The sequence below is a fragment of the Euprymna scolopes genome, chromosome 9 (assembly GCF_053919585.1).
Source record: "Euprymna scolopes isolate OS-2025 chromosome 9, ASM5391958v1, whole genome shotgun sequence".
Lineage (NCBI taxonomy): Eukaryota > Metazoa > Mollusca > Cephalopoda > Sepiida > Sepiolidae > Euprymna > Euprymna scolopes.
The window spans coordinates 111,621,793-111,631,792 of NC_136490.1; the positions used below are offsets into that span (position 1 = coordinate 111,621,793).

At 30.4% G+C, this 10,000-nt stretch overlaps 1 protein-coding gene across 5 annotated transcripts in view; it reads right to left on the bottom strand.

Annotated features, from left to right (window-relative positions):
• Positions 1 to 10,000, bottom strand: part of LOC145284803 (homeobox protein Hox-C5-like) — a 1,273,673-nt gene that overhangs the window by 343,682 nt on the left and 919,991 nt on the right. The window contains exon 1 of one of the 5 annotated variants that reach the window (XM_080133770.1): positions 4,209 to 4,385. The exons of 2 other annotated variants lie outside the window; for them this stretch is intronic. The gene's annotated coding sequence lies outside the window, so the exon portion shown is untranslated. Of the gene's footprint in view, positions 1 to 4,208; positions 4,386 to 10,000 lie in introns of those variants that run through there. 2 more of the 5 variants (XM_080133771.1, XM_080133773.1) reach the window with 2 other exon arrangements.

A 10,000-nucleotide genomic window follows, 5' to 3' on the forward strand; every position in this document is an offset into this window, starting at 1 on the left:
AAATATCTATTAGGCTGTGTAATGTGTTGTTTTTGTTTTTATTACTTGTAATACGCAAGCAACTATATAGTCTACTGAGCCTTTTGGTCAAGATGTTGCCAGTGAAGAGTAAAGTCGCTAAAGACTCCAATTTTTTACTTTAGTTACAAAGAACCTGCAACACTCCACTCCCCATATCTTATAGGGCATTGTGCCTAAATTTGTTTTTTCTTTTGGAGATTTTACTTTTTTTAATTTTTTTAAATTTTATATTGGAATTTTTTTTATTGTAATTTTTTCTTTAAACGAAATAAATTAAATATAACTATCAAAGTGTAGTATCTGTTCTTCAGATGCTGCACAGCCATTTCTTGTTCTCTTTCGTTGGAGGATCAGTCCTTCACGACTGAGACAATTTTTTTTATTTTAGTACCTTTTCTCCACGTTAAAAAAAACGACCCAGGTGTCTAACTCTGTCCCGTGGGGAGGCATAGTAAATAGGTACATAGATATGGGCACTAATATATATAAATGATATTTATAAATTAATTGAATAATGATTGAATAAATCGAATGCAGTAGAACTGTATGATATTACATGTGTATCATAGTATATTATCTATTATCTCTATCGCTGTAAACAGACGTGGATGCACACACAAACACACACCTACATGCACACATATATATATATATAATTATCAAAACATTATTAAAATGCATATATATAATTAATTTAAAGAATTTATTTATAACAAATTCACACTATATCCATTATTTATGAGACATCCTTGCGTATATACATTATTTATAACAAATTAACACTTCTGCAAAAGTATTGGTTTCAGTTCATATTCTCAATTCACTTGCACTCTTTATCTAAATTACTAACTAGCTCTACCTACGTATTGAGCACTTTTGAAGTAAATACTTAAAGTTTACGTATAAATTCATACTTTTTCAATTTTATGTGAATAAATGAAGTATATATATATATATATATATATATATATATATATATATATATAAATGTATGAATAAAAAATCAATACGAAAAATATATGAATGTTTATATCTTTTCTGTATTTATTTCGTGTGTGTTGACGTGAAGGAATGCAAAAAGTCTTTTGAAATATATATATATATATATATATATATATATATATATATATATATATATATACATATATATATGCATGTACACACACATATATATATAATATATATACATATGTATGTACACACACATATATATATAATATATATACATATGTATGTACGCACATATATACACACACACACATATATATATATATATACATACATATATATAAACACCCTCCCCCCCCCCCACACATATATATATATATATATATATATATATATATATATATATATATATATATATATATATATATATTACCAGCAGACCGCCGGCATTGGTCGGTCGTGAAATAAGATATATAATATCTGTTATTTTGCTTTATGCAGCATTTGTATGTCTTATTAGATTAGATTAGACCAAATATATTGTGATGATTTAAAAATCACTGAAAATTGAAACCAAAATTTGAGCTTACGATCTATCTTTTCCTTTGAGGCTAATGGCTGTGATATGAATACAGACAGGTCTGCTGCATTACTGCTGCAATGCTAAAAATCAAAATATTAACCAATACCTATTACGTTACGCATGCATATGTGTAATACCGTCGTTCGACCTTCACTTGCCAAATTCCACTTTTAAAAAAAAATGTTACACTTTTTCACCGATTTTCCTCGGCTCAATACACAACTATAAAGTTTCGTATAGGTTCAAATACGCTAAAACTGACAGAGATGTTCTTGTAGGCATTTTCAAAAGAAATATACATACGCATACATAAATATATAAAGAATGAGTTTTGAGTTTACAACACGTTTATACGCAAATATTACGCAAGTATGAAGTGTGGAAAATATAAGCATGATATCATTACACAAAATACTTAACTAAAGATAATCATCCCATCAGAAAACCGGAAAAAACTAATGGGGAATTAATTAAGATTACTGTTTAAAAGAATATGCAAATTAAGTAGATCTTTTGAAGATGAATGCAATTCCGTGACCTATATATAACAAAGTTGTACAATGTTTTTAAATAAAACGAAAAATAGGGTTTTAAATAAAAATATCTATACACATAACAAAACACATAGTTAAGGCATATATATATATATGTGTATATATATATATATATATATATATATATATATATATGGGGGATAGTGTGTGTGCGTGTGTTATGTTAAAGGCGCATTTGATTTACGATAAACCATACATGCCAAATCAAAATAGATAATCGAAATTATCTTGATGGGTTTGTAATTTTTAGCCAATTTATTCGTTTTATTATTCATAAACATCTATCTATCTATCTATCTCTCTCTCTCTCTCTATATATATATATATATATATATATATATATATATAAGTGAGATAAGATACTGATAGAAATCAGATGAAAAATCTTGATATATATTACTTGAAGTAATACTTTCAAGGTGATCCTAGCCAAAAAGGAAAAGCTCAATATTTAAGAATAGAGCAACATATAAGTTTGGTGGTTACATTTTAAATTAAAAAAAAAAAAAACAACGTATAGACACATATATTCAAATATATGTATAGACACATATATTCAAATATATGTGCCTATAAATTTAAAATGTAACCACCAAACTTATATATGTATATATATATATGTATATATATATATATATATATATATATATGCATGCATTGCATGTATGTATATATAGATGATTTAATTATACATATCTATATTTTGTATGCATATATATGTATATGTATGTATGTATGTATATATATACATATATATATATATATATATATATATATATATGTATATGTATATAAATATTATAAATTTTGTAAATATTAAGATTAAGCATATTAAAATAAATTTTAAATATATAATGTATTGTATTGTATTAGACTCATGCTCATATTATATATATATATATATATATATATATATATATATATATATATATATATATATATATATATATATATATATATATATACGTATCAATAGATATGCATGCTTTTTGAACATGGTATTTTTGTAAACAAATTGCACGTATATCGTTAGTATTGCGTATATTTAAAATGCAAAATTTATTATAAATTCATTATTAAAAATATCTTTTGAATTTATATAAAACAATATTCGCTATATCTTATCTCACATGCATAAACTTCGATTACGAAATTTAAAATGAATTTTAATTACATTTGTGTTGGTAATTGGCGCATGCCTAATCCTAACAATAATAATATGTTAGAACACATATGTTACATTTTACCTAACTCTCTTCATTATACAGATGTCATTTGTTTTTTTTTTTGTTTTTTCATTTGTTTGTTTCTTTACGATACCTTTTTTTTTTAATGAATATACGAAACTGCATTTGTACCTAAATGCCAGTTGGGAATAATTTTACCTTTAAGCAATTAGATAATCCCAAATGGGTCGGGGCATAAGTATTATTTTTTTTTATATAATTATCCATTGACACGTGTTTCGTTATCTACGACTCATCAGAGTAGCTTAATCTAGAGAGATTCTGCCAATCTGATTAGTCGTTGACGACGAAACACGTGTCGGTGGATAATTATATTTGAAAAGTGATAATAATACAGGAATCGAAGCAAATATATTTTGAGGTAATGGTATTTTTTATCAGATAATGTTTTAATTTTCCCGTATTTGCGAACGTCTGTAAAATCAATTTTTGAAAATTGTTGTAACAGAAAGTTTCATAAAAAAAAAAAAAAAAAGTTTTTTTAATTGTGTTCATTCAATTATCGCCTTCCTGTTCGTTTTTTTTACAGTAAACTTTTTGACATGCCATTCTATTTTACATTTGTGCTATCTATATATATATACGTGTGTCGGCGTATATGTGTACATACGTATGTATAAAAAACATATGTGTCAATCCCAAGATTTCGAGGCACATGTCTCTCTTATTTCGTTGCTTTTGGTTTTGTGTTTGTTTGTGTTTTGTTTTTGTTTTTTTCTAATGCGAGTATGTGTGTATGCGCGCGCGCGATGCAGAAAAGCTATAAAATGCAAACGGTAACAACAGACGGGTTTCTACGCATGCAGTTGGACAACAGAGATACTTTTTTGGGGAAATAAAATGTCCATAACCTACCTAGAGCCGCAAGAGGGAATAGAAGCATGCAGTGAGATTTTGTCGGAAAACATGAGGAAAATACTACACATTCACCAGTTTTACGTCCTTCAAATGCGATCTTAGAGCTACAAGTATTCGTCTGACCCCAATAGTCATCAAACTATTCGCGGAGTAGTTTTTAGAGTCACGTGATACACATGGACCAATCAACGTTCAGCAATGGGTCCCGTTGTGTTAGCGCGCTGCCACTTCTGTCGTAAATCTAAACGGCGCACATTGTCCCTCCCACTCTCTGCGTTTAACACGTTCTGATAATTTTTCAGTCTCTCTATTCTCAATTTTTTTTTCTTTTTTCTTTATTTTTCTCTATTTCCCTATCTCCTAATCTGCGTCCCCGTTTACTTGTCTCCTCATGAGGACAATGTTAGACACAAGATTTTTTTTTTATGTAAGAAAAGTCAAAGTCTGTAAAACGAATCACTAGATTTGAGAGAGAGAGAAAAAATTACCACAGTCTAGAAAGATATATCTTCATCCCACTATATAGAGACAATTTATGACATCTTAAGCATAGCTTGAAAGCAGAAAACTGGACGAGTTTCATATTCTTTCTCCTTCACCCGCATCTTTTTCATGTTTTTTTATGATTTCATTTTTTTAAATTTTTTATTCATAATTTTATTATAGTCTTAATCGTAAGGTTTTCTTTGCTTACCTTTTTTTTACTTGGGACTCACCACTTAGCAAGGCCCGAAGGCCACTCGAAGATTCGGATAAATTAATGTAAGAGGGTAGCATAATAATCGAAAATGGTATAAATTAGATGCTCTTTGATTATTTATGGGAACGGTTCCACAAGAACTTGTTTACTTTTTATGTTTCTTTTTATTAGTTTCCATATATCGAAGTTGCTTTGTGTTCTTTTTTTTTCAAACATATATTCAATTGCCTATTAATCTCATTTATCATCAGCATCTTGGGCAGAATAGGGAGGTGCCGGCTAAGATATGAAAACGAATCTGGTTACCGGATCTTACCGGCGATGCGATTCTAAACACTAAAACTAAAGCAAGAAAATGGGTTTGAATGATGTTTTTATTTCACTAATCTTGCAATATTGTGAAATAAGATAAAGCGTGTATTTATTTTTCATATAATGTATTGCACTTGCGTAAAGCTGCTAGCCGAAGCATTACATACATGTTAACTATCATTTTTATCGGCATACGTGTATTTTTTCTATTTCTTTATTAACTTTTAAAGGTAACCGTTTTTTTTAACGCATTTCGTTAATATGGTACAGGGAAATTGCATAAACAATCCGGAAACTCAATATAATAATGATTTTAATAGTCTAGACTACTTATCTCATATTTCAACGCGACACAATTTCAATTATTTTAGTGTTACTTAAAATTATGGGCACTGTTGTTGTTGTTGTTGTCGTTGTTGTTGTTGTTGGCGGCGGCGACGGCTCACATGGAGCGTTTACACAAGTCAACAATCGATCTGATTGGAGATCTGTGGTGTTCTCTGGAAGCTGAGTGACAACAAGTCTCCCTAGACGCCCAGCTCTCTCCTCCTCCTTCGATAGCATTTGCAAATAAATTTGCATCATCGCAACAGCCTCTTACCAACGATTTCTCGCTGGCAGTGGCTATTGGTTTATACTGGAATTTGAGTGGCACTAAGCCTCCCCAAGATCCCAGTTCTCTTCACACTTGTCCAGCGGAGGTTTGGCCAGTGCTCCCTCCTTGGTCTTTCCATCCTCCTCGACTCTTCTCGGCTCTTTGGTATCCCTTTTTTATTGGGGAAACGGGTGTGAAACAATGCAGGGGATGCATGATGGGGGTGTAGAGCATGTAGTTCTGCAGCTTCGGTGTTCTTCATTGTTCCTATTTATGATGCCTCCCCACAGGACAGAGTTAGATAGCAGGGTCGTTTTTTTTAATGTGGAGAAAAGGAACAAAAATTTTTTAAAAATGTCTCAGTCGTGAAGGATTTCTGCTCCACTAACAAAGAACAAAAAATTGAAGTGTAGCGTCTGAAGAAAAGATACTACACTTTGATCTTGACACAAAGGCCAAGAATTTGGGGGTAATAGTAATAGTAGTAGTGGAAATAGTAGCATTTAATACTTAATGTATATTTTGTATATCAGAATTAGCATTATTGATAATAATAATAATAACAACAATCAAAATAACAATAATAATAACAACAATAGTAACAACAACAATAATCACAGCAATGGAATAATAATAATAATAATAATAATAATAATAATAATAATAATAATAATAAGAAGAAGAAGAAGAAGAAGAAGAAGAAGAAGAAGAAGAAGAAGAATTCAGTAGATGGGTAAAGGGAGAAACCAGACCGCTATTTACAGTTGCAATAACAACGGTATCAGAAATGGAGTACATTGATAAAATCCTAAGAAATAGTAAATGTAGACTCAGTGGATAAGGAGACGAAAGATAAAACAACATTATTAGTAAAGGGAGTAAACAATTCCAAAAGAATCACAATACCTACTACATGGACAAGGTTGTCTCCTGGGAACACTGAAAAAAAATGCACTTTGGACACCCAGAAAAATTTTACAAGAGTAAAGTCAAACCAATATTGAAAAAGGAAACGCATGATATCCTGAATGATATGGAAATACAAACTCATTCAAGCAACATAATTGAGCGTGATAATGGTCAACATGTAAGAATACATTCAAAATATTAGATTTCGCTGTCCAAATAGTTTGCATGGTGAGCACCAGGCGACAGAAACCAGATAAGCAAGTACACGGGTTTGCAAAAGGGCTAATCCAATTATGAGAAATAAAAACAAACATTGTAATAACATGAACTGCATGTGCAAAAACTTCTTAAAAAATGTAAAAAGTTTAGGAGGAATTAAAGCAAAGGTATAATGATCACTACGGCTACCGCAACACTGGTAAATTGGATAAAAGTCTTATGAAACATCCATAAGTGCGGAAACCAACTCACAATACCAAAAGAACAAGACATATGAAAGGAACATTACACAAAACAAGGGAATTGCAACTAACTGAAGACATCAAAATATCACAATCCGCCAACCACTAAAATGCGGTGGCAACATTTTCACAATGGTTTCAAAAAATAGAATGGCCGATATAAGAAGCAACCCATCATAGTTGGACTTTGACGACAAGAAGACTATTGAAATCCAAAGGAGTCTTCTTGCCGATTAGGTTCAAGGGAAATCCAACAACCAATGGTAAACAGCTGTTGTGATAAATTGAATTCATTTGAAATGGATAAAGGAAGAAGCAGGGTAACTGAAATCTTGGAAGACTTGTTGATACGCACACTCCAGGGAACACCATTTGTACGTGCACTAGCTCTCGTAAAAAGCCCTAGTGGTAAATAGAAAAATGTATAATGATTACAATGATAATGTTTTATCACAGCATCATGATTATTTAAGTAAATCAAACGGTTTATTATTCTGGACATTCTTCAAAGTCTCACTTGGTTCAGATCTTGCTTTTTCTAAAATATTCTAATATTTGTGGAAAAGCATCAATATCTCTCATTAGGACTATCCTTTATTGCTTATTGTTTTCACTTACTGAAAACATCTATAAATATTACACCCACACACACACACACACCCCACACACACACATATATATATATATATATATATATATATATATATATATATATATATATATATATATATATATACTAGCAAAAGTGCCCGTCGTTGACTGGGTTCGAAAACAGCCTACAGAAAATGGACTCTGATTTATGAAAGTATGATAGGTTATGAAGAGGAAGGGATGTAAAGAGATAGCTTCGAATTTGGGGGTATCAAATCCAAAGCAAAATATGACGAAAGTAAAAATAAAATAGATAAACCCCATAATTTATTATACCATACCTGTTAACACTGAAACACTTATCACAATATTCTGTGGATCTATATAAAAAACAACCTTGTTAAACTTTGTGACATATTTCCATTCGATGGAGCTCAGGCGCGAACGAACACCCCATAATTTTATTATACCATATTTCTTCAAACTTAAACATAATTATTAAAGTGTACTTACGCAGATAGATATGAAAAGTCTTTATTAATGTTTGTGCCTCTTCCCATTCTATGGAGGCCAGGCGCGAACGCAGACCCCACAATTTTATTATACCATCCCTATTTAAGTTAAAATATACTTATCTAATTATTCTCATGTACATCTCTATCAAAAACACTTGTAAGCGTTTTTTTTTGTTTTTTTTAATTTTAATTTTTTTTTATTTCCATACTTTGTGGACCAGGCACGAACGCAGACCCTACAATTTTATTGAACCACCGTTCTGTCAGGTCAAAACATACCCATTCCTGTGTCTCGATACATCTTCTATCATTATATGTAATCAGTTTTTTTTTAAATAGTCAACCATATAGGAACCGATTCGTGACCACACACACACAGACATTCAGCTTTATATTATAATATATATATATATATATATATATATATATATATATATATATATATATATATATGTGTGTGTGTGTGTGTGTGTCTGTGTGTGTGTGTGGGTGGGTGGGTGTGGGTGTGTGTGTACGCGCATGCACGTGCGTGTTTATTTGATGTACATATATTTCCAAATGTTCACGTATTTATACATGACGGTGTGAAGACCACCGATTAAACTAACAAACAAAAAAAGGAAGCATTATCGTCATTTCTTAGCATTGTATATACATATTAAAATCCATATGAAGTCCTGCTCTTTAATTCCCATAATTTTTTTGCCATACTATTTTTTTTATAATAATAATAATAATAATAATAATAATAATAATAATAATAATAATAATAATAATCTGAACAATTATAATTTACTACTCTACTTTCTGAAATAGTTTTGGAACGTGTATTGCGTGGCATAGAGATTTGTTCTGTAATTTCACTCTTAATGAAGTTTCCAATTACATAGATATGTGTGACGAATACTTGTGTAGCTGGGTGTATCTCGCCTAACGCGACTTACTTAATTAAATACTTATTACAAAAATGCAATAGCATGAAATAAAACGACGTTTAAAAACTCTTACGTTTCGTGTTAAGAATTACCGCAACATTAAAAATTCAAAAAATAACAAAAATGAATAAGAGAAGCAGTATGTATGACGAATATATAATGTTCCGAAAAGCAGGTAAATGAAATATATTTTAAACGAGAAAAATAAATTGTATTAGTAAACGGGGTGTGACTAGCTCGCTCCCCGTGTTGAAATGAAATTGCAAGACACAAAAGATGATAATTCGAAACTAATTAATACTCACTAGATTAATGTTGCAACGCCTACGAATCCCTATTAATCGCTTCAAATGAGTTTCATCTTTAGATCTATGCACATATGAAGATGAGTTCTTTGTCGAAATAGAATTCATATTAAAATCCTACTTTTTCTATTTTAAATTTCCTCGAGCAAACTTCGTCATGTAGAGAAGTTTGAACTGTACAGCAAATTCTATTTAAATTTAAGCCGGTAGAAATAATCACTAAGGTATAAATATTGACAAAATAAATGAAATTGGCAGGCGTAAGTCGACTTCAAATATTCTTGTATGTATGCGCAAATATACGTTTATATATTAAAATATGTAAAATATTCACGTGGTCTTAGCTATCTGGCGATAGCTCAAAGGGTTACAACGAAGGTTGTTTCGCTATATACTTTTGTTTCGATTATTGTTGATAGGACCCAAACCAGTTTTATAAACTTTTGCAATCACTATTATTTATTAA